The sequence below is a fragment of the Macaca nemestrina genome, chromosome 1 (genome assembly GCF_043159975.1).
Source record: "Macaca nemestrina isolate mMacNem1 chromosome 1, mMacNem.hap1, whole genome shotgun sequence".
Taxonomy (NCBI): Eukaryota; Metazoa; Chordata; class Mammalia; order Primates; family Cercopithecidae; genus Macaca; species Macaca nemestrina.
This window is the reverse complement of record NC_092125.1, coordinates 161,174,452-161,198,620: the sequence shown is the minus strand read 5'-3', so window position 1 is coordinate 161,198,620 and position 24,169 is coordinate 161,174,452. Positions and strand designations below refer to the sequence as shown.

General features: G+C 37.5%; 1 long non-coding RNA gene across 1 annotated transcript in view; it reads left to right on the top strand.

The window, feature by feature from the left end:
• The first annotated feature begins 9,426 nt into the window (after positions 1-9,426).
• LOC105498378 (uncharacterized) overlaps positions 9,427-24,169 on the top strand; it is a 37,664-nt gene continuing 22,921 nt past the window's right edge. The window contains exon 1 of the long non-coding RNA XR_011619850.1: positions 9,427-22,571. This is a non-coding gene — a long non-coding RNA (uncharacterized lncRNA). The remainder of the gene's footprint in view (positions 22,572-24,169) is intronic.

The window sequence follows — 24,169 nt, the reverse complement described above, 5'->3', positions numbered from 1 at the left end:
AATTAGGAAAAGAGGATGTCAAATTGTCCCTGTTTGCAGATGACATGATTGTATATTTAGAAAACCCCATCATCTCAGCCCAAAATCTCCTTAAGCTGATAAGCAACTTCAGCAAAGTCTCCGGATACAAAATCAATGCGCAAAAGTCACTAGCATTCTTATACACCAATAACAGACAAACAGAGAGCCAAATCATGAGTGAACTCCCATTCACAATCGCTTCAAAGAGAATAAAATACCTAGGAATCCAACTTACAAGGAATGTGAAGGACCTCTTCAAGAACTACAAACCACTGCTCAATGAAGTAAAAGAGGACACAAACAAATGGAAGAACATTCCATGCTCATGGATAGGAAGAATCAATATTGTGAAAATGGCCATACTGCCCAAGTAATTTATAGATTCAATGCCATCCCCATTAAGCTACCAATGACTTTCTTCACAGAATTGGAAAAAAAACTACTTTAAAATTCATATGGAATGAAAAAAGAGCCCGCATTGCCACGACAGTCCTAAGCCAAAAGAACAAAGCTGGAGGCATCACACTACCTGACTTCAAAGTATACTACAAGGCTATCAAAACAATGTGGTACTGGTACCAGAACAGAGATATAGACCAATGGAACAGAACAGAGCTCTCAGAAATCATACCACACATCTACAACCATCTATCTTTGACAAACCTGACAAAAACAAGAAATGGGGACAGGATTCCCTACTTAATAAATGGTGCTGGGAAAACTGGCTAGCCATAAGTAGAAAGCTGAAACTGGATCCATTCCTTACTCCTTATACAAAAATTGATTCAAGATGGATTGGAGACTTAAATCTTAGACCTAAAACCATAAAAATCCTAGAAGAAAACCTACGCAATACCATTCAGGACATAGGCATGGGCAAAGACCTCATGTCTAAAACACCAAAAGCAATGGCATCAAAAGCCAAAATTGACAAATGGGATCTAATTAAACTAAAGTGTTTCTGCACAGCAAAAGAAACTACCATCAGAGTGAACAGGCAACCTAGAGAAGGGGAGAAAATTTTTGCAATCTACTCATCTGACAAAGAGCTAATATTCAGAACCTACAAAGAACTCAAACAAATTTACAAGAAAAAAACAACCCCATCAAAAACTGTGCAAAGGATATGAACAGACACTTCTCAAAAGAAGACATTTATGCAGCCAACAGACACATGAAAAAATGCTCATCATCACTAGCCATCAGAGAAATGCAAATCAAAACCACCATGAGATGCCATCTCACACCAGTTAGAATGGCGATCATTAAAAAGTCAGGAAACAACAGGTGTTGGAGAGGATGTGGAAAAATAGGAACAGTTTTACACTGTTGGTGGGACTGTAAAGTAGTGCAACCATTCTGGAAGACACTGTGGCGATTCCTCAAGGATCTAGAACTAGAAATACCATTTGACCCAGCGATCCCATTACTGGGTATATAGCCAAAGGATTATAAATCATGCTGCTATAAAGACACATGCACACGTTTGTTTATTGCGGCACTATTCACAATACAAAGAATTGGAACCAACCCAAATGTCCATCAATGACAGACTGGATTAAGAAAAGGTGGCATATATACACCATGGAATACTATGCAGCCATATGAAAATATGAGTTCATGTCCTTTGTAGGGACATGGATGCAGCTGGAAACCATCATTCTTAGCAAACTATCGCAAGAACAGAAAACCAAACACCGCATGTTGTCACTCATAGGTGGGAATTGAACAATGAGAACACTTGGACACAGGAAGGGGAACATCACACACCGTGGCCTGTCGTGGGGTGGAGAGACGGGGGAGGGATAGTATTGGGAGATACACCTAATGTAAATGATGAGTTAATGGGTGCAGCACACCAACATGGCACATGTATACATATGTAACAAACCTGCACGTTGTGCACATGTACCCTAGAACTTAAAGTATAATAAAAAAAGAAAAACATTTAAAAAGTAAGAATAAGTGAGAGCTCATTGAGTGTTCTTGCTAGGCACTATATGATTTTTTCTTGTATTACCTCATCCAAGTTGCATTATATGTAGAAGAGTCTCTTTAGATTCTGTGGGATCTTTGTCTAATTACAAAAAGATAAAGTTTTATTTATTTGGGCTCCTTTGTTTGCATTTTGAAGAACTTCAGGAAAGATAAATATAAAACTGTAAATTTTTGTACCAATCATTTTGAAGTTTTAGTTGTGTTCATATTGACATGCCACATTGTCCTTGTTACATGGTAGGCTTTCAATGTATATTTAGATTGGCTAACTTTACTAGTCTATTGTTATCTTGTGTTATTGCTTTCTAAATTATATTTATATGCTTTAGAGGTCATACATTATTTTTCTGGATTAGTGTTGGAATTTAATTTTAAAATAGGCATGAAAACAATAATTAATACTATTTATTATGTCTAATTTATGCTAGCCGCTGTGCTAAATATTTGACTGAATAATTCACATTTCATTCTTATTTTTTTTTTACATAAGGACTTGTTTTTATTATTACTATAGCTTTACAATGATATCATCATTATTTTATTATCCTTATTGTTATCATCATCATCATAATCATTGCTCTGTTACTTTCTCTTCTTACAAATAGGAAAATTTACGTTAGTTGGGAGAATAACAACCTTGATAGGAGGTGCAAATCAATTTTATTTAAAGCCACTGAGTGAAAAAATATAGCTGCTCAGATCTCACAGGACATCATTCTTTTCTTTGAATCTTACAATTTCTATGATTCAACTATGACTTCAGGCAAATGATCCTGGTCTTATCTTTTCTATGACCTCAGCTCCAGTTCCAGAGCTCCAGTCTCCTGCTAGACCCTGTATCTGAATTTTCTGCCATCATCTTACAATCTAGAGATCTAAAACTCAAACAAGCATCTCTCCCGATAGGCCAGCTCCTCTTCCCTATTTCGGGCCATGAAGCTTCATTTTCCCACTCATGAGGCTGAACAATTTTGCTCTTTCTTTGTCTCTCCATGGCTCTACCTATGGCCATATAATCGTCAAACTCTCTATTGAAAATTTTTTTTTAAATTTATTTATTATTATGATACTTTAAGTTGTAGGGTACATGTGCATAACGTACAGGTTTGTTACATATGTATACTTGTGCCATGTTGGTGTGCTGCACCCATCAACTCGACATTTACATCAGGTATAACTCCCAATGCAATCCCTCCCCCCTCCCCCCTCAACATGATAGGCCCCGGTGTGTGATGTTCCCCTTCCTGAGTCCAAGTGATCTCATTGTTCAGTTCCCACCTATGAGTGAGAACATGCGGTGTTTGATTTTCTGTTCTTGTGATAGTTTGCTAAGAATGATGGTTTCCAGCTGCATCCATGTCCCTACAAAGGACACAAACTCATCCTTTTTGATGGCTGCATAGTATTCCATGGTGTATATGTGCCACATTTTCTTAATCCAATCTGTCACTGATGGACATTTGGGTTGATTCCAAGACTTTGCTATTGTGAATAGTGCTGCAATAAACATACGTGTGCATGTGTCTTTATAGCAGCATAATTTATAATCCTTTGGGTATATACCCAGTAATGGGATGGCTGGGTCATATGGTACTTCTAGTTCTAGATCCTTGAGGAATCACCATACTGTTTTCCATAATGGTTGAACTAGTTTACAATCCCACCAACAGTGTAAAAGTGTTCCTATTGGCCGGGCGCGGTGGCTCAAGCCTGTAATCCCAGCACTTTGGGAGGCCGAGGCGGGCGGATCACAAGGTCAGGAGATCGAGACCACAGTGAAACCCCGTCTCTACTAAAAATACAAAAAATTAGCCGGGCGCGGTGGCGGGCGCCTGTAGTCCCAGCTACTCAGGAGGCTGAGGCAGGAGAATGGCGGGAACCCGGGAGGCGGAGCTTGCAGTGAGCCGAGATCGCGCCACTGCTCTCCAGCCTGGGCAACAGAGCGAGACTCCGTCTCAAAAAAAAAAAAAAAAAAAAAAAAAAGTGTTCCTATTTCTCCACATCCTCTCCAGCACCTGTTGTTTCCTGACTTTTTAATGATCGCCATTCTAACTGGTGTGAGATGGTATCTCATTGTGGTTTTGATTTGCATTTCTCTGATGGCCAGTGATGATGAGCATTTTTTCATGTGTCTGTTGGCTGTATGAATGTCTTCTTTTGAGAAATGTCTGTTCATATCCTTTGCCCACTTTTTGATGGGGTTGTTTGTTTTTTTCTTGTAAGTTTGTTTGAGTTCTTTGTAGGTTCTGGATATTAGCCCTTTGTCAGATGAGTAGATTGCAAAAATTTTCTCCCATTCTGTAGGTTGCCTGTTCACTCTGATGGTAGTTTCTTTTGCTGTGCAGAAGCTCTTTAGTTTAATGAGATCCCATTTGTCAATTTTGGCTTTTGCTGCTGTTGCTTTTGGTGTTTTAGACATGAAGTCTTTGCCCATGCCTATGTCCTGAATGGTACTACCTAGGTTTTCCTCTAGGATTTTTATGGTATTAGGTCTAACATTTAAGTCTCTAATCCATCTTGAATTAATTTTCGTATAAGGAGTAAGGAAAGGATCCAGTTTCAGCTTTCTACTTACGGCTAGCCAATTTTCCCAGCACCATTTATTAAATAGGGAATCCTTTCCCCATTTCTTGTTTCTCTCAGGTTTGTCAAAGATCAGATGGCTGTAGATGTGTGGTATTATTTCTGAGGACTCTGTTCTGTTCCATTGGTCTATATCTCTGTTTTGGTACCAGTACCATGCTGTTTTGGTTACTGTAGCCTTGTAGTATAGTTTGAAGTCAGGTAGTGTGATGCCTCCAGCTTTGTTCTTTTGACTTAGGATTGTCTTGGAGATGCGGGCTCTTTTTTGGTTCCATATGAACTTTAAAGCAGTTTTTTCCAATTCTGTGAAGAAACTCGTTTGTAGCTTGATGGGGATGGCATTGAATCTATAAATTACCTTGGGCAGTATGGCCATTTTCACGATATTGATTCTTCCTATCCATGAGCATGGTATGTTCTTCCATTTGTTTGTGTCCTCTTTTATTTCACTGAGCAGTGCTTTGTAGTTCTCCTTGAAGAGGTCCTTTACATCCCTGGTAAGTTGGATTCCTAGGTATTTGATTCTCTTTGAAGCAATTGTGAATGGAAGTTCATTCCTGATTTGGCTCTCTGTTTGTCTGTTACTGGTGTATAAGAATGCTTGTGATTTTTGCACATTAATTTTGTATCCTGAGACTTTGCTGAAGTTGCTTATCAGCTTAAGGAGATTTTGGGCTGAGACAATGGGGTTTTCTAAATATACAATCATGTCATCTGCAAACAGGGACAATTTGACTTCTTCTTTTCCTAACTGAATACCCTTGATTTCTTTCTCTTGCCTGATTGCCCTAGCCAGAACTTCCAACACTATGTTGAATAGGAGTGGTGAGAGAGGGCATCCCTGTCTTGTGCCAGTTTTCAAAGGGAATTTTTCCAGTTTTTGCCCATTCAGTATGATATTGGCTGTGGGTTTGTCATAAATAGCTCTTATTATTTTGAGGTACGTTCCATCAATACCGAATTTATTGAGCGTTTTTAGCATGAAGGGCTGTTGAATTTTGTCAAAAGCCTTTTCTGCATCTATTGAGATAATCATGTGGTTCTTGTCTTTGGTTCTGTTTATATGCTGGATTCTGTTTATTGATTTGCGAATGTTGAACCAGCCTTGCATCCCAGGGATGAAGCCCACTTGATCATGGTGGATAAGCTTTTTGATGTGTTGCTGAATCCGGTTTGCCAGTATTTTATTGAGGATTTTTGCATCGATGTTCATCAGGGATATTGGTCTAAAATTCTCTTTTTTAGTTGTGTCTCTGCCAGGCTTTGGTATCAGGATGATATTGGCCTCATAAAATGAGTTAGGGAGGATTCCCTCTTTTTCTATTGATTGGAATAGTTTCAGAAGGAATGGTACCAACTCCTCCTTGTACCTCTGGTAGAATTCAGCTGTGAATCCATCTGGTCCTGGACTTTTTTTGGTTGGTAGGCTATTAATTATTGCCTCAATTTCAGAGCCTGCTATTGGTCTATTCAGGGATTCAACTTCTTCCTGGTTTAGTCTTGGAAGAGTGTAAGTGTCCAGGAAATTATCCATTTCTTCTAGATTTTCCAGTTTATTTGCGTAGAAGTGTTTATAGTATTCTCTGATGGTAGTTTGTATTTCTGTGGGGTTGGTGGTGATATCCCCTTTATCGTTTTTTATTGCGTCGATTTGATTCTTCTCTCTTTTCTTCTTTATTAGTCTGGCTAGTGGTCTGTCAATTTTGTTGATCTTTTCAAAAAACCAACTCCTGGATTCATTGATTTTTTGGAGAGTTTTTTGTGTCTCTATCTCCTTCAGTTCTGCTCTGATCTTAGTTATTTCTTGCCTTCTGCTAGCTTTCGAATGTGTTTGCTCTTGCTTCTCTAGTTCTTTTAATTGCGATGTTAGAGTGTCAATTTTAGATCTTTCCTGCTTTCTCTTGTGGGCATTTAGTGCTATAAATTTCCCTCTACACACTGCTTTAAATGTGTCCCAGAGATTCTGGTATGTTGTATCTTTGTTCTCATTGGTTTCAAAGAACATCTTTATTTCTGCCTTCATTTCGTTATGTACCCAGTAGTCATTCAGGAGCAGGTTGTTCAGTTTCCATGTAGTTGAGCGGTTTTGATTGAGTTTCTTAGTCCTGAGTTCTAGTTTGATTGCACTGTGGTCTGAGAGACAGTTTGTTATAATTTCTGTTCTTGTACATTTGCTGAGGAGTGCTTTACTTCCAATTACGTGGTCAATTTCGGCGTAAGTACAATGTGGTGCTGAGAAGAATGTATATTCTGTTGATTTGGGGTGGAGAGTTCTATAGATGTCTATTAGGTCTGCTTGCTGCAGAGATGAGTTCAATTCCTGGATATCCTTGTTAACTTTCTGTCTCGTTGATCTGTCTAATGTTGACAGTGGAGTGTTGAAGTCTCCCATTATTATTGTATGGGAGTCTAAGTCTCTTTCTAAGTCTCTAAGGACTTGCTTGATGAATCTGGGTGCTCCTGTATTGGGTGCATATATATTTAGGATAGTTAGCTCCTCCTGTTGAATTGATCCCTTTACCATTATGTAATGGCCTTCTTTGTCTCTTTTGATCTTTGATGGTTTAAAGTCTGTTTTATCAGAGACCAGTATTGCAACCCCCGCTTTTTTTTGTTCTCCATTTGCTTGGTAAATCTTCCTCCATCCCTTTATTTTGAGCCTATGTATGTCTCTGCGTGTGAGATGGGTCTCCTGAATACAGCAGACTGATGGGTCTTGACTCTTGATCCAGTTTGCCAGTCTGTGTCTTTTAATTGGAGCATTTAGTCCATTTACATTTAAGGTTAAGATTGTTATGTGTGAACTTGATCCTGCCATTATGATCTTAACTGGTTATTTTGCTCGTTAGTTGATGCAGTTTCTTCCTAGCCTCGATGGTCTTTACATTTTGGCATGTTTTTGCAATGGCTGGTACCGGTTGTTCCTTTCCATGTAGAGTGCTTCCTTCAGGGTCTCTTGTAAGGCAGGCTTAGTGGTGACAAAATCTCTAAGCATTTGCTTATCTGTAAAGGATTTTATTTCTCCTTCACTTATGAAACTTAGTTTGGCTGGATATGAAATTCTGGGTTTAAAATTCTTTTCTTTAAGAATGTTGAATATTGGCCCCCACTCTCTTCTGGCTTGGAGAGTTTCTGCCGAGAGATCTGCTGTTAGTCTGATGGGCTTCCCTTTGTGGGTAACCCGACCTTTCTCTCTGGCTGCCCTTAAGATTTTTTCCTTCATTTCAACTTTGGTGAATCTGGCAATTATGTGTCTTGGAGTTGCTCTTCTCGAGGAGTATCTTTGTGGCGTTCTCTGTATTTCCTGGATTTGAATGTTGGCCTGCCCTACTAGGTTGGGGAAGTTCTCCTGGATGATATCCTGAAGAGTGTTTTCCAACTTGGTTCCATTTTCCCCCTCACTTTCAGGCACCCCAATCAGACGTAGATTTGGTCTTTTTACATAATCCCATACTTCTTGCAGGCTTTGTTCATTTCTTTTTCTTCTTTTTTCTTTTGGTTTCTCTTCTTGCTTCATTTCATTCATTTGATCCTCAATCGCAGATACTCTTTCTTCCAGTTGATCGAGTCGGTTACTGAAGCTTGTGCATTTGTCACGTATTTCTCGTGTCATGGTTTTCATCTCTTTCATTTCGTTTATGACCTTCTCTGCATTAATTACTCTAGCCATCAATTCTTCCACTTTTTTTTCAAGATTTTTAGTTTCTTTGCGCTGGGTACGTAATTCCTCCTTTATCTCTGAGAAATTTGATGGACTGAAGCCTTCTTCTCTCATCTCGTCAAAGTCATTCTCCGTCCAGCTTTGATCCGTTGCTGGCGATGAGCTGCGCTCCTTTGCCGGGGGAGATGCGCTCTTATTTTTTGAATTTCCAGCTTTTCTGCCCTGCTTTTTCCCCATCTTTGTGGTTTTATCTGCCTCTGGTCTTTGATGATGGTGATGTACTGATGGGGTTTTGGTGTAGGTGTCCTTCCTGTTTGATAGTTTTCCTTCTAACAGTCAGGACCCTCAGCTGTAGGTCTGTTGGAGATTGCTTGAGGTCCACTCCAGACCCTGTTTGCCTGGGTATCAGCAGCAGAGGTTGCAGAAGATAGAATATTTCTGAACAGCGAGTGTACCTGTCTGATTCTTGCTTTGGAAGCTTCCTCTCAGGGGTGTACTCCTCTCTGTGAGGTGTGGGGTGTCTTGTAAGGCAGGCCTAGTGGTGACAAAATCTCTAAGCATTTGCTTATCTGTAAAGGATTTTATTTCTCTTTCACTTATGAAACTTAGTTTGGCTGGATATGAAATTCTGGGTTTAAAATTCTTTTCAGGGGTCAGGGACCCACTTGAGCAGGGAGTCTGTCCCTTCTCAGATCTCAGCCTCCGTGTTGGGAGATCCACTGCTCTCTTCAAAGCTGTCAGACAGAGTCATTTGCGTCTGCAGAGTTTTCTGCTGCGTTTGTTATAGTTTACTGTGCCCTGTCCCCAGAGGTGGAGTCTACAGAGACAGGCAGGTTTCCTTGAGCTGCTGTGAGCTCCACCCCGTTCGAGCTTCCCAGCAGCTTTGTTTACCTACTTAAGCCTCAGCAATGGCGGGCGCCCCTCCCCCAGCCTCGCTGCTGCCTTGCAGGTAGATCACAGACTGCTGTGCTAGCAATGAGGGAGGCTCCGTGGGCGTGGGACCCTCCCGGCCAGGTGTGGGATATGATCTCCTGGTGTGCCTGTTTGCTTAAAGCGCAGTATTGGGGTGGGAGTTACCTGATTTTCCAGGTGTTGTGTGTCTCAGTTCCCCTGGCTAGGAAAAGGGATTCCCTTCCCCCTTGCGCTTCCCAGGTGAGGCAATGCCTCGCCCTGCTTCAGCTTTCGCTGGTCGGGCTGCAGCAGCTGACCAGCACCGATCGTCCGACACTCCCCAGTGAGATGAACCCAGTACCTCAGTTGAAAATGCAGAAATCACCAGTCTTCTGTGTCGCCCGTGCTGGGAGTTGGAGACTGGAGCTGTTCCTATTTGGCCATCTTGGATGCAACTCTCTCCACATTTCATTCTTATAGTGGTCTTGAAATTATTTTTATCATATTTATTTTTATTTTACCAACAGAAAAACTGAAAATCAGAGAGAACATATATATTAATTAATTTCTACAACTTTCAGGTAGTGAATTCAAATTAAGTTTGCCTGTCTCGAGAGCCCATACTCTTAGTCATTGTGTTATCTAACTGGTTAGAATTCATGCTTTTTAGCCATTCCAGGTCCATTATGTGTAATTTGAAAATCTGTTTACAAGATAGTTGTGAACTAGAGAGTAGTGTTTTATGTGAATTTCTTGATTTAGAGAATCAAGAGTGACTGAAAACATTTCTATGTGACTTCATTCTTTCATTCATCCATTCAACCAATAATTTTATCTTATGTCTCTTGCTCTGAAAGGCAATAGTCTGGGTGCTTGAAATAATATAAAATGATGTTATACTCAGAATTTGCTTTTAGAAGCTTATAGCTGATTACAGGAACTCCTGTATAGCATAATTCAACTCTAAAATATAATATGAAGTTGTTTATTGAAGAGAGGGACACTTTTAATTTTAATCACCTGCAAACTTTTTTATATGTGCGGTTTAAGTTTCACTCATGTTTTGCTTTATAATTGTTTTCTAGATTGCTGGTAATCTATTACTGTAAATTAAGCAGTTCCCCATCATAATTTGTATTTTTGCTACCATTGTGTCTTCATTATTTAACCAGTTAATATTGTCCACTGTCTTCTCATTTTTACATACATTAGAGCAGTACAGCCTTTTAAAAATTTTATTTCATTTCAAAATGTGTTATTTATAATTTGTATTTTTTATAATTCGACTTTTTATTTACAATATGTTACTACTGGATTTTATAGGTTTCTGTCTTCAAAGCAGTCAGATACATACACACACACACACACACACACAAACATATATGTATGTTTTGTTTTTCAACTCACTGATCTTAATCTACATGCAAAATCTGGAAGATTCACATTGCTGAGGTTTGCCACCTGGGCAAGGAAAAAATAGTCTTCTGGGAAAATCATAATACCCATTAAAGATTCTATTCCATTTTATTTATTTTCTTTAACTTAGAGAGAACCTCCTTTATGTCATTATACTCTTCTTTAAATACCTGTAATAACCATAATATCTTCACTTTTGTCAAATTTTGGGAAGCATCTTGTGCTAACTCTTGAGGTGGCAAAAATAACGATTAGGTCTAGCTACAAGAGATACATATTAAATACAAATTAATATGCCTTCAAATTTATCATCCCCAAAATATAAATATTTGATTTTAAGAATATTATATTTTCATAGCCAAATTCAATGTACAAGGAGAAAAGCACATGATAAAATAGCATGAGAGAGATGAATGCCAATTACCACCCAAAGGATCAAACACAAATTTTCAGAAAGAGTATAATATACAATCAGGAAACTAGAACCAAATTGTGTTTTCATTGTAGAGAAACAATTTAAATCTTGCTACATTTACACATGTTTATGGAAAAACACGTAGCTGAGTGACTGTCAGTACAGATGGATTTGTCTATAAATGGGTAAATTTTGGAAAGATTTTAATGATCCACTCTACTTTCTTTTTAATGAGCTACATCAACGTGTTTACCTCAACAATGTAATGAATTCAGAGAATCTTGAACTTGAATCCTTATTTTGGGCTCTTGTGCTTATGTGTAAAATTATATCCGTTATATATCTACAGGAAAAGGATACATTTTCCTACCATTTTTTTCATGAGTATATTAGAGTAAATAAAAACATGATGAATATTATGAAAATAAATTATTAACTTTATGTCTATTATACTGGTCATAACACTTCAGGATATTAAAATATAAAATATCAAGACCAAAGTAGTTTAGTGTAAAGGACTTTCTTCACATATGTTAAATATTTCTAAAATTTTGAAATTAAAAATCTACAACTGTACATGAAGACTCATTAAAAAACCAAGTTATCCTAATGATTAGTTACATAAACTGTACGAAGATTTGGAGCATGGAGATCTGCAATGCACAGGTCAATTTGTACCGAAACTCCAGATATTCTACATTTTAACAGCTTGAATTTCTGATCCACAGTGATGCTGCCTATACTACTAAATAACAGTATTTACTAATTTAATACTTTTTTTGAAGTGCTCAGGGACAAACGTAATGGGCAATATGAACACAGTTTATCAGTGAAACCTAAAAAACTGGATGAAAAGAAGGTTTAGGATTATAAAACTCATTTGTTATTTTGTGTGTGTGTGTGTCTTAGGTGCATGATTTTAGGTGTTTTTAAATGTCCACTAGGGTCATTCAGCTTTATACAGTATTTTATTTCTATAGTAGTGTGTGAACGGATGAGGGTTTCAATAACATCAAGTAATTTACTACAGACAGCACCTATTGCTATGGATAAATGGCTGAAAATTCAAAATTGTAGTCTAAATGATGAGTTTAATGAGATTTCCTGTCAGAGAGTGAGTAAAGACTAAGCTTACTTCAGAATCTGTGGGCGTGGAAGTATCCCTGCTTGACCCACATCTGTATCATTGTTAGATACTATCACATGCATCTTCAAGGAGTGTGAAACAAATTATTGTTATCTTCATCCAAAGATAGAGGAAATGAGTAGGTTATTTTCAACTTTCTCTCAGTTTCTGACACTTACACAGTGGCCTGAAAACTGAAAATATATCTCAAATTACACTTCCATGACAGAGACATAAGAAAGCAAAATAACTCATCAAAGTATGCAAAGTTCCTAGTTCAGTTCTCTGGAAAGGATAGGGTGGCAAGTAGACAGATTTTCTGTCACTCTGATCTAATGGTAACTAACTGTCATAGAAAATGTGTTAGGTATCAGTCCAAAAGGCTTTTTAGATAACACTTGAAGCCTCAACTTATAGCGAGTATCTGAGCATTCATAAATACACACCTCTAATTTCTGTATATTTTCCTCTTGTACATAGGCACACTTACTTTTCCCTTTTTTTCTCATTCATCAAATATGCCTTCATTGCTCAAACCATCATTTTTATCAGTGGACTCTCATGGCATACTATCTGCAAGTCAACAAGCCATAAACTGAGCAAATCTATCCATTAAAAAATCATGCAATGACTCAAATTGATGATCCAGTTTAATTTGTCAAGCATCCTCATTGATCTCATCTGACTGTGAATCAATTTGCTGCCAAATATGTATGTGTGCGTTTCAGTTTCACTGCAAGTTAAAGATTCATTTTTTCAAAGAGATTTTATGTTCAATAAACCATCCCACTTGACTCAAAGAGATTCTTCCTGAGATACTGGTAAGTAAATAGAAGTTTTGGAAATTTGCTTACGATCTTATTTGAAATAAAGGCAAAGTTTTAAGTTGTCATTTGGATTGAGGATTAGGAGAAATAGTATTAATGTTATGGTGAAGATTATTTCTGGCATATTTAATTACAATATGTGGCTAAAGTAACACAAATAGGCAATGACAACAGATTACATACTTATTGGTACAAAAGAGAAGGATTCAATTATTAGAATTTTTGTTAAAATATCAACATTATGATCAGTGACTAATGTTTAACATCATTAAGTTCAGGCTTTTATTAAATTTTGGAACTAATTTTATAATGTTAACATTAATTCTACAGAACTCACCAATACAGCAGGGATTCAGTTTTTATATCTACATTGCATTTTTATCTACCTCCAAATTTTACTGATTGCATCCAGAAATAATTTGCCTTTTTTCTGACCACTGCAGATATGTTTTGTTTGCATCCTGCAATTTGGAGGGAAAAAAAAAAAGCTAAACTAAATACTCAGTTTACCTCATGATATTCAGTTTACCTCATCATCCTACATGTGTGTATCTTGTCCCTTCAAATCATCTGGTCCCAATAAACATGAATCATGCCATCAAAGAACATACTAGTTTTCTCTTAAAGCTGGAAGATATTACCACTGACTTGGTAGCTTAGAAAACACACATTTATTTTATTATAATTACAGAGGCCTGAAGTCACACTGGGCTAAGATCAAGATGTCAGCAGAACTGTGTTTTATTCTGGAAATGATAAGAGATAATCTATTTTCCCAGCTTCTTGGGGATGCTTGCATTCCTTTGCTCCTGGCCTCATTTCAGTAGTTACATCATTCTGACCTCTGCCTCCACTGTCCCACATCCCCTTCTCTGACTCTTATTCTCCTGCTTCCTATAAGGACTCCTGCAATTATTCTGAGCTCACCCAGATTGTCCAGAGTAATCTCAGGAGCCTTAAATTAGCTACATCTACAAACTCCCTGTTGCTGTGTAAGGTAAATTATTCACAGGCTCCACAGGGTTTGGGAGCCATCATCTGCTTAACCAAAAGAGCCATGTAGGAAGGGTTTCAGGTATTTTTTTAAAAGAGTTGAATAAAAGATTTTCAGTTTTATGCATAGATATAGATTTCCTATTTTATAAATTGATTTTACAATGTACATTTGAACTTTTGTTTTTTCCTGGCTCGTTTTCTCATTTCTTTATATTGCTATGCACTTATTTGTTGTTTTTTGTTTTTGTACATCTTTTCTACAACCCGGAATTTATTTATTTGTTTGAGGAAAGAAACAACAAAGTTAGTCAAAACTTTTTAACATTAGAAGAATAGAATAAATTATCCACAAAAATTTTGGACATTAATCATATTTTACATGATTTGCACAATTAGTCTTTGGAAAATGTGGATGAGAAATGGGAAGCACATGTATTTTTTTATACATTTTTTCTTAAGAAATTACTCTGAGTTTCAGCACTTAGGTGGTGACCTTAATTTTCTTTTCTTTGGGAAGATACGGCTATTTATTAAATGGTAATTTTTCCCTACACTGAAAGCCATAAAATCCTGTGAAAGTTGTATATTGTCCACAGTGCCACTTTAGTGGAGGTTCTTCTAAAGGTTTATAGTAACAAACTGAAGAAAGATATTTAACCCAGTGACTGTTTCATCCTTTATATAGATGAGAAAGGTAACTAAGTCCTCATCTGCTTCCTCAATGGATACAATTTTTGCATTTCAATGTATTTTTATCATATTCAGTCCTAATAAACTATGAGAGTTATGAATGATTATGAGAGATACAAGTTACTTTCTCTTTGGAAAATATACAATTCTTTGTATTTTATCCTTCATTTATATAACTTTTATACATGTTGTATCTTTGCATATAAAGATGGGAAGAAATAAGCAAGTGATAATTTATTTTTGCGACTATTGTTATAATAGATAATACATACTGAGCTCCTCCTCTGTGCTAGGCACTTAGTACCTCATATCTACCCATTTAATCCTCAAAACAACCCCATGAAATAGATACTTTTAATACCCCCTAGTCTACAATTGTGGAAACGTGGAGACACAAAGCTTAAACAGCTTTCCCAAAATTATATTAATGGCCACTAATGTGGAGGAGTGATGTGCACTTAAGTCAACGGTCTTGGAAGTCCACATTCTTAGCTGAAAGGGAAATCTACCTTTATTAAAGGTATGAGATGGAGCTAAGTTTCTTCATCTGTATTCTGTAAGTTGGTTATTATAATAATAAACACTATAGGATTCTCAGTTCTCAAAAACAAAAAATAAGGGGGGAAAAAGGACAGCCTGTGATGTAAAATGTAAATGTGCGAAGTAGTTTACAACTACAGACTTTCAAGGATTTAGTCAAGCTTACAATCATTCCAAAGTACTCATGAACAAAGTTCTGAATGATATAAAGGTGAATTAGAGACTGCCATTGCCATTGTTGTTGCCTCAAAGGAGCCCTAGCAGGTCTGGTATGACTTATAGTAAATCTCCATACAGTCTATGAAATAGTGTTAATAAAATTTTCAACCCTTCTGAGCGCACAAAAAACAAACTCATTCTGACAAATTTCTATGACAAATCCTAATCTGAGACAAAGGCCACAGAGAGATCTGTTCCAAACCTGCAGGAGGCATCACAAAGCAGTCCTTGCTGCTAGTGTAGCCTTTACTTCATTGGTATTTTGGAAACTTAAAATTCACCTTATTTATTTGTATTTGAGTCATTTTACTAATATTCTTGATTCATCATTTCTACTGAATAGGAGTCATCTTCAGTATTCCAGCATCCAATCCCAAGAGCAGCAATTCTAATTTGTGATTCCTACCTGGTGACTGGGACCTGACTACTTGCTGAAAGAATTTGGCTCTGCTGTCTCCCTGCTTACTCACGCTTTGTGAGTAGCATCCAGTCTATTTCTTAGTGACTGACACCCTTTGACTAGCACAGTTGAACTTAGTTAAACAAAAATGTATTGAGTGTAAAGTGATTTAATATCCAATCTCTGGAGTCAAATCTTGGCTCCATCATTTACTAGCTGCGTGGCTGTGAGGCAGTTACTAACCTTTGTGATTCCAGTTTACCTGCCTCTAAATAAAGTAACAAAAACAAACCAACAAAAACAAAAGTAACAAAAATGTTTGGACTTTTCTATGTATACAAACTTGAGAAAAAATAAGAGAATTAATACTCGAACTGACAAAATCAACAATTGTGTCATAACCCATGAGAATATGGAGGGGAAAAAGGAGTAAATTTATGCATTTCACCTTCCTATCATCTCTATCCAGGATTTTATGTTGGACGTATCATGTCTGGCATGACATGGGATCTAGTAAGACTGAAATTAGAAAGAAGTACAAAGAACTGAGTGGATGCAGGAATCTAAGAGACATAGTTGTAGGGAAAAAGCATGGGCAAGTGTGGTTTGGTCAAGTGACTTGTCAAAAAAGGAGCCAGCATGAGACACTAAGTTGAGTTGCCCAGAAAAAGCAGGTGAGATGACTGGAAACTGCACTGCACCTGGGGGAAGCCATGAGTAGGGCCATTTAATTATGCAGGTTGATGTCTCTTCCCTCAAGTCACTTTTAATGAGCTGGGAGTCTGAAGTGGCTGAGATTCCTTTGACAGCAGTGTGGTTCAGGTTCTGCCCAGCACCTAACATGAGAAGCAAGGTCTCTAAAATCATGCATCCACTGAAAGTCACAAAATCACAGAAAATTATCTCATTTTCTTTTTACATTAGAAGACCAATGTCTATGTTGTTGGGGTACTTTTCTTTCTGAACGTTTCTAATATTTCAAGGATTCTATTGTGCAACATGGATAAAGGGGAAAACATTCTCGGTATGTCACCCCTATATTCACATTGGTCACAAATGAGAAGAAAGGTAAATTTCTAATTTTTTTCTTGTTAAAATTTAGAAATTGCTGGAACATCAGTTGAGATCATGATTTTACACATATGCTGCAGTGGCTTTGATTTCAGTTTGTGGAAACAGTTAACAATTTTATTTATACTGGGAAGATAAAACATTCTATTCTTTCTCAAATGAACAGGAGCTGTGGGCTTATGGTCCTATCTTCTTTTCCTAACATATAGGAGATGTTAGAGTGTTAGTGTGGGCACTCACATATGACACATGGGGGTTGGACTAGAGTGGGGCAGTGGGAGTATAAGTAAGAGTCTCCTAAAGTCCTTATTAAGTGTAACCAGGAGTATACGCAAAATAAACTGGCTTTTATGTACAGCGCTCACTATTCCTGAAGGCTGTTCTGGATTATATAATTCAGTGAGCTTCCTTCAGGGCCATACCTTCATCAAAAAATCAAGGAAAATTTCAATTCAATGGTAGGATTACTGTACATATTAGAAGTGATTAGCTGCATTCATGAATCCATAATCACACCTGCAAATGAGGAATGAATCTATAGAAATAGGAAGCATTTCAAAGCCATGAATATGCATGCAGTGTGTGTTACCAGAAATATCATAATAAAAATAGTTTGTAAGTATCCAGGATCCAGCAATACTGCTGTTATTTTCCAGATGTCAGAACTCAGTCATTTTGACCAAAACAAATATACCTGAAGTTCAGTATTGAGAAGTTACCATGCATGTGCTCATTTCAGAAAAGCCAGTTTTATATGTGTTAGAGACACATAACTACTCTGAGAAGTGGCTTCAGGGGTACCAAGAAAGCTCAATCAATACTTCATTCACCCTGTCTATATATCCTCTCCCCCAAAATAATATTTATGTGTTGGCTGATGCCTGGATTTTTCTTTATTAAAACTTTACTTTTAGTTTATTAAGGCTATGTTTATAATTTTTAAATGGTAGAAAATACCCCATGCCCACAAATTTAAAACAAACCCTGCCATCAGCCTGTTAGCCTTAAAAAATATAAATTATAGATGATCTCTTAAGGGACATTTTTAATAGAGAATATTGGAGATAGCATGAGGTCTTTGAGGTTTGGGAATTTGGGTTAAATATATGTTTGCAATACTGCAATTAAGTCCAGATGAATATATTAGATACACCTGAAGACACACAGTACTTTCTGATTTTCTAACCCTCCATTCATAATATTGGCTTTATACTTTCATTACTTTCTGAATAATGGCAACTGAGAATTATGGATGTATAAAAATGAGGCTTACTCAGAAGCAAACAACACCACACTAAAACTACAAAGGCATTGGGAAGTTAATTTTCCTTTATTCTAATTACATTGGCTTCTTCTCTCTAGATTTAGAGCTTAAATTACCAACTTCTTTGTGAATCATATATTGATGTCATCAATACTCATTAGTGTTACAAACCTCTTGGGGGAAAGCAATGGTGAAGCCTTAGAAACATGTAGTTTTATGGAACACTGATTAACCCTATAAATATGTGCCAAAGAGGAGAATCCTTGGGAAATGCCTGTTTCATTAAAATCCTCACTTTGTATTCTAATAGATCACCTTGCTGTCTGGAGAAGACAAACTAATTAAAATAACAAGAGCTATTTCTTTCTTTTAACCAGTTAGGTGTCTTTTTTCAAAGATAGATTTTCTGTTGGTAAACCTTCACTTTATTTTACCTAATTTAATTAGGATATGAATTGAGTGATGATGCAATATGATCATAACAATGCAAATATTGAGATATTTGTTGAGTCTTAGAATATCATATAATATGATATGAATATAAGAAGAAGCAAATTTAAATGAATAAATATGTATTTTTAAGGACTGTTCTGGGCCAATTATTATTCAATGATGAAGATAAGGAAAGCGCTCCCCTTTTAGATTCCACAATATAGGAAATGAAACCAATTAATAACCAGGTAGCACACAATATTATATGGTGCTTAATATAGTCTGAATCTGTGTCCCTGCCCCAATCTGATGTTTAATTGTAATCCCCAGTGTTGGAGCCGGGGACTGGTGGGAGGTGACTGGATCAATGGGCAGTTTCTTATGGTTTAACAGCATCCCCCGGTGTTGCTCTTGTGATAGTTATCATGAGATATGGTTGTTTAACAGTGTGTAGCACCTCCCTGCCTCTTGGTCTTGCTCCTGCCACGTAAGATACCTACTTGTGCTTTGCCTTCTGCCACAAGTAAAAGTTCCCTGAGGTCTCCCCAGAAGCAGATGCTGCCCAGCTTCCTATAAAGCCTGTGGAACCATGAGCCAATTACCTCTTTTCTTTATAAATTATCCAGTCACAGTGATTTCTTTATAGTAGTGTGAGAATGGACTAATACAGAAAATTGGTACTGAGGAGTGAGACATTGCTATAAAAATATCTGAAAATGTGGAAGCACTTTGGAACTGGCTAATGTGCAGAGGTTGGAAGAGTGTGGAGGGGTCATAGGAAGACAGGAAGATGAGGGAAAACTTGGAACTTCCTAGAGACTTTTTGAATGGTTGTGACCAAAATTATGATAGTCATATGGACAGTGAAGTTCAATCTGAGGAGATCATAGATGGAGATGAGGAACTTATTTGAAACTGGAATAAAGCTAACTTTTGCTATGCTTAACAAAGAGCCTGGCTTGGGAGCCTGGCTGTGGTATGTCCCTGCTCTAGGGATCTGTAGAAATTTGAACTTGAAAGTGATGATTTAGGGTTTCTGGTAGAAAAAAATATCTAAGTAGCAAAGAATTCAATATGTGACCTGGCTACTTCTAACAACCTACTCATATGCATGAGCAAAGAAATGAGCTAAAACTCAAACTTATATTTAAGAAGGAAGGAAAGTGTAAAATTTTGAAAAATTTGCAGCCTGGTCTTGTGGCCATGTGAAAAAAGGAAAAAAAAAAATTCAGTGGAAGATTTCAAGCAGTTCAAGCAAGCTGCAGAATTTTGCGTAACTAAAGAGGAGCCAAATGTTAATAGCCAAGATAATGAGGAAGCCGCAAAGGCATTCTAGAAATGTCCTGACAGTCTTTCCCATCACAGACCCAGAGGCATGGTTTCATGGACTGGAACCAGGAGTCAGCTGCTCTGCACAGCCTTGGGACATTGCTCCCCGCATTCCAGTTGCTCCAGCTCCAGCCATGACTCAATGGGTTCCAGACATAGCTCAGGCCACTGCTTCAGACAGTGTAAGCCATAAGTCTTGGCAACTTTCACGTGGTGTTAAGCTGGTGGGCACAGAGAATGTAATTGTTAATGTTTGAGAACCTCCACCTAGAACTCAGAGGATGTATGGAAAAGCCTGAATGTCCAAGCAAAACCTGCTTCAGGGACAGAGTCCTCCTGGAAAACCTCTACTAGGACAGTGCAGAGGGGAAATGTGAAGTTGGAGCCCCCACACAGATTCCCCACTGGGGCACTGCCTAGTGGAGCTGTGGGAAGAGGGCCACCCTCTTCCAGACGCTAGAATGGTAGATCCACCAGCAGTTTGCACCTTGTCTTTGGAAAAATGCAAGCACTTAAAGCCACTCTTTGAGAGTAACTGCATGGGCTGAAGCCAGGAAAGTCATGGGGCAGAGTTGCCCTTGGCAGACCACTCCTCACACCAGTGTGTCCTGGATGTGGGACATGGAGTCAAAGGTGATTGTTTGAGATCTTTAGGATTTAATGACTGTCCTGCTGGATTTTGGACTTGCATGAGGCCTGTAGCTTCTTTCTTTTGTTGGATTCTCCTATTTGGGATGAAGTATTTACCCAATGCCTGTACTCCCATTGTACCTTGGGAATAGCTTACTTCTCTTTTATTTTACAGACTCATAGGTAGAAGGAACTTGCCTTGTCTCAGATGAGAATTTGAACTTTGGACTTTTGAGTTAATGTTGGAATGAATTAAGACTTTGGGGGTTATTGAGAAGGCATAACTGTATTTCAAAATATGAGAAGAACATGAGATTTAGGAGGCGCCATGGGCTAAATAATATGGTTTGGATCTGTGTACCTCCCCAGATCTCATGTTCAATTATAATCCCCAGTGTTAGAGGTGGGGACTGATGGGTGGTGATTGGATCATGGGGGCAGTTTCTAATGGTTTAACGCCATCCTCCTAGTGCTGTTCTTGTGATAAAGCTCTCACAAGATCTGGTTGTTTTAAAGTGTGTGGCACTTCCCCCCACCTTGGTCCACCTCTTGCCATATTAAGATAAGCCTGCTTGCACTTTGCCTTCTGTCATCAATAAAACCTCCCTGGAGCCTCCCCAGAAGCAGATGCTGCCATGCTTCTTGATATGGTTTGACTCTGTGTCCTCACCCAAATCTCATCTTGAACTGACTCCCATAATTCCCATTGTTGTGGGAAGGACCTGGTGGGAGATCTTTGAATCATGGCAGTGGTTTCCCCCATACTCTTCTCATGGTAATGAGTAAGTCTCATATGATCTGACAATTGTACAGTTAGAAACTCCTTTTGCTTGGCTCTCACTCTCTCTTTGCCTGCCTCCATAAGTGCAAGACTTGACTTGCTCCTCCTTGCCTTCCATCATGATAGTGAAGGCTTCCCTAGCCATGAGGAACTGTTAAGTCCAATTAAACCTCTTTCTTTTGTAAATTGCCCAGTCTTGGGTCTATCTTTATCAGCAGCATGAAAATGGACTACTACATTTCCTGTGGGACTGTGAGCCTATTAAACCTCTTTTCTTTATAAATTACCCAGTCTCAGGTATTTATTTATAGTAGTATAAATGGACTAATACAGTTCTTAATATCATAAGGAAAATCCAACAACTCACAGGATGCAACAATTGTGATGACATATACTGGGGACATATAAATCAGTCTTGTGAGTAGAGAGTGGTAAGGGACAGTTTTCCAAAGAAAATTTTTTAAAGCTGTGAGCAGTGGGGTAAATAGAAAACATCAAAACACCAACAGAATATTCTAAGAATGTTCGAAGTAAAGAATTGTTATGTGAAAAATGTATTTCATTAGGGAGACTCAAGTGTACCCTTTACTGAGGAGAAGTGAAGCAGAGCACAGTCTGAAGAAAAAAAAAAGGGACTATATAATACACATCCTTTTAAGGCATATACAAGGCTTGAATCTCATCTTTAAACTAGTGGAGAACATTGTATAATTTTAAACCAAAACTACATGTGCTTCCTCAGGTACTCTGAGACCAAAGGTAAGAGTTCTGTCAGTAATTAGTTTAGCAGTCAATACTCAGTAGCAAATAGATATTTTCTTTTGCTATCTCTCTCTCTGATTATATTTCTCTCTTTCCCCTTCCTTCCCTCATTCCTCATTCTCCCTTCATGTTTTTGGATTCTCTTGATAGCTCTTTCTGTCTCACACACTTATAAATGTTTCCTAATGAATAAGTTTTTAAAAAGTGAGTACATATTAGCACTCATTGACTTACATTCAAAGTTTTGAAAGAAAAAAGAATGTCAGTCAAGAATCTGTTTTAAAAACTTTTTTTCTATTCTCCCTCTTAAGTCCATCAAACAAGAATCTTATATTCAGCAAGACTGTATTTCAAAACTTAAGGTGAAATAAATAACTTCACAGATAAACAAAAACTGAAAGAATTATCGATAGCCTGTTCACTTTATAGAAAATATTAAAAGGGAATCTTCAGACTGTAAGCAAGTGACTTCCAACTATAATTTGAATCCACATAAAAAAAGAGAGAGCACTAATACAGGTAATTTTGTAATTATAATAATCAGAATAAATGCCAACTTATTTTTCTTTCTTCCCTGATATGATTTAATAAGCAGCCAAATGAAACAATGTGTATGTAATTGTGTTGTTGTACTTATAATATAGAAATGTAAGGTATTTGACAAAATACCGCAAAAGAGATGGATTGAGAGTAAACCTCAGTTACCATAGGGCAATGACACCTGGTGATAACTCAAATCCACAGGAACAAATGAAAGAACTAGAAATGATAAATGTTAATATAATATACCCTCTAATTATAACTGGTTCTTTTTTCTTCTCTTTATTTAAAATATATAAAAATAAAAATATTATTTATAAAACAATCTAATACAGGGCAGCAGGACACATTATTTGAAAGTGAACACAGAACATTATTCAGTATAGTCTATATTGTAGGCAAAACAACAAGCCAAATCATATCTAAAACGATTGAATCTCCAAAAGTATTTTCTGTAATCATAATGCAATAAACTTACAAATCAAAAACAGAAACAATTTTGGAAATTTGCAACTATATGAAAAATTTAAAAACAATGTTTTGATTCTCCTTGGAGTGCGGAATAATAGGCTCCCTTAAAAAAATTTTAAGAGCGTCACCCTCAGAAACTCTTAGAAAATGGAATCCAGCAGACATTTCCCGTGAGGGTCAGGAGAAAGACCCACACGTCAAACGTGGTACCTGAATACGCACCAATTAGCTCCCCAAAACAACAAAACCCGCAACCCCCATCCCCCTACTAATACATAACTCAAAGGGAGTCAGAACTCCAGTGCAGTAAAGAAAGCTTAGGAAAAGATTTAAGTTCTGAGGAGTCCAAATATTAATTAAGAGCAAATCAGGGACCCCTTGCCCTCCCGCTACCACAGAATGTAAGACCTTTCAGCTTCCAGCCAGAGGCTGGGGATCCCGAGCAAAAGCCTTCCTGGGACATCAAGGGCTTCCTTGGTCTCAAGGACTCCCAGGGCAAACCTAGTTCCCCCCAAAACTTGAAGTCAGAGAAGCTGCGGCTACTCATTCCACAAAGTGCTGGCACTTAACACCCACAACCTGGAAGGCTGTGGACCGATTCCTCTAGGGTGGTGACCTCCCATCAGCAAAAGGTGTCATGGTTTGGAATGTTCACTGTCGCTGAGGACTTGGTTAGAGTCTCAGGGCATAAAGACCTTTTTTCACCGTTACCTAACTTTTTCCCCCTCTCAAGATTTTTTTTTGGTATGTTGTACAGCAGTATATTTTTTCACTTATTTATTCCATTAGTAGATACAGTTTGTACAATGTACAATGGTTTCATTTCAGAAAATAAAAAAATTTCAAACCATGAAAAAAATTGTATTTATAATGACCTAAAAATAATAAAATACCTAGGTATAAGTTTAAATATGGAAGTGCAAAGCTTACATAAAACAATAATTATATAGTTTTATGTTTTATAAAACTATAAAACATTGTTCAAGTAAATTAAAGAAGACCTAAATAAATTGGCATTCCATGTCCATAGATCAGAAGACTTACTATTAACAAGGTTAATATTCCCCAGGTTGATGTATAGATTCAATAAAATTCTATAAAATCTC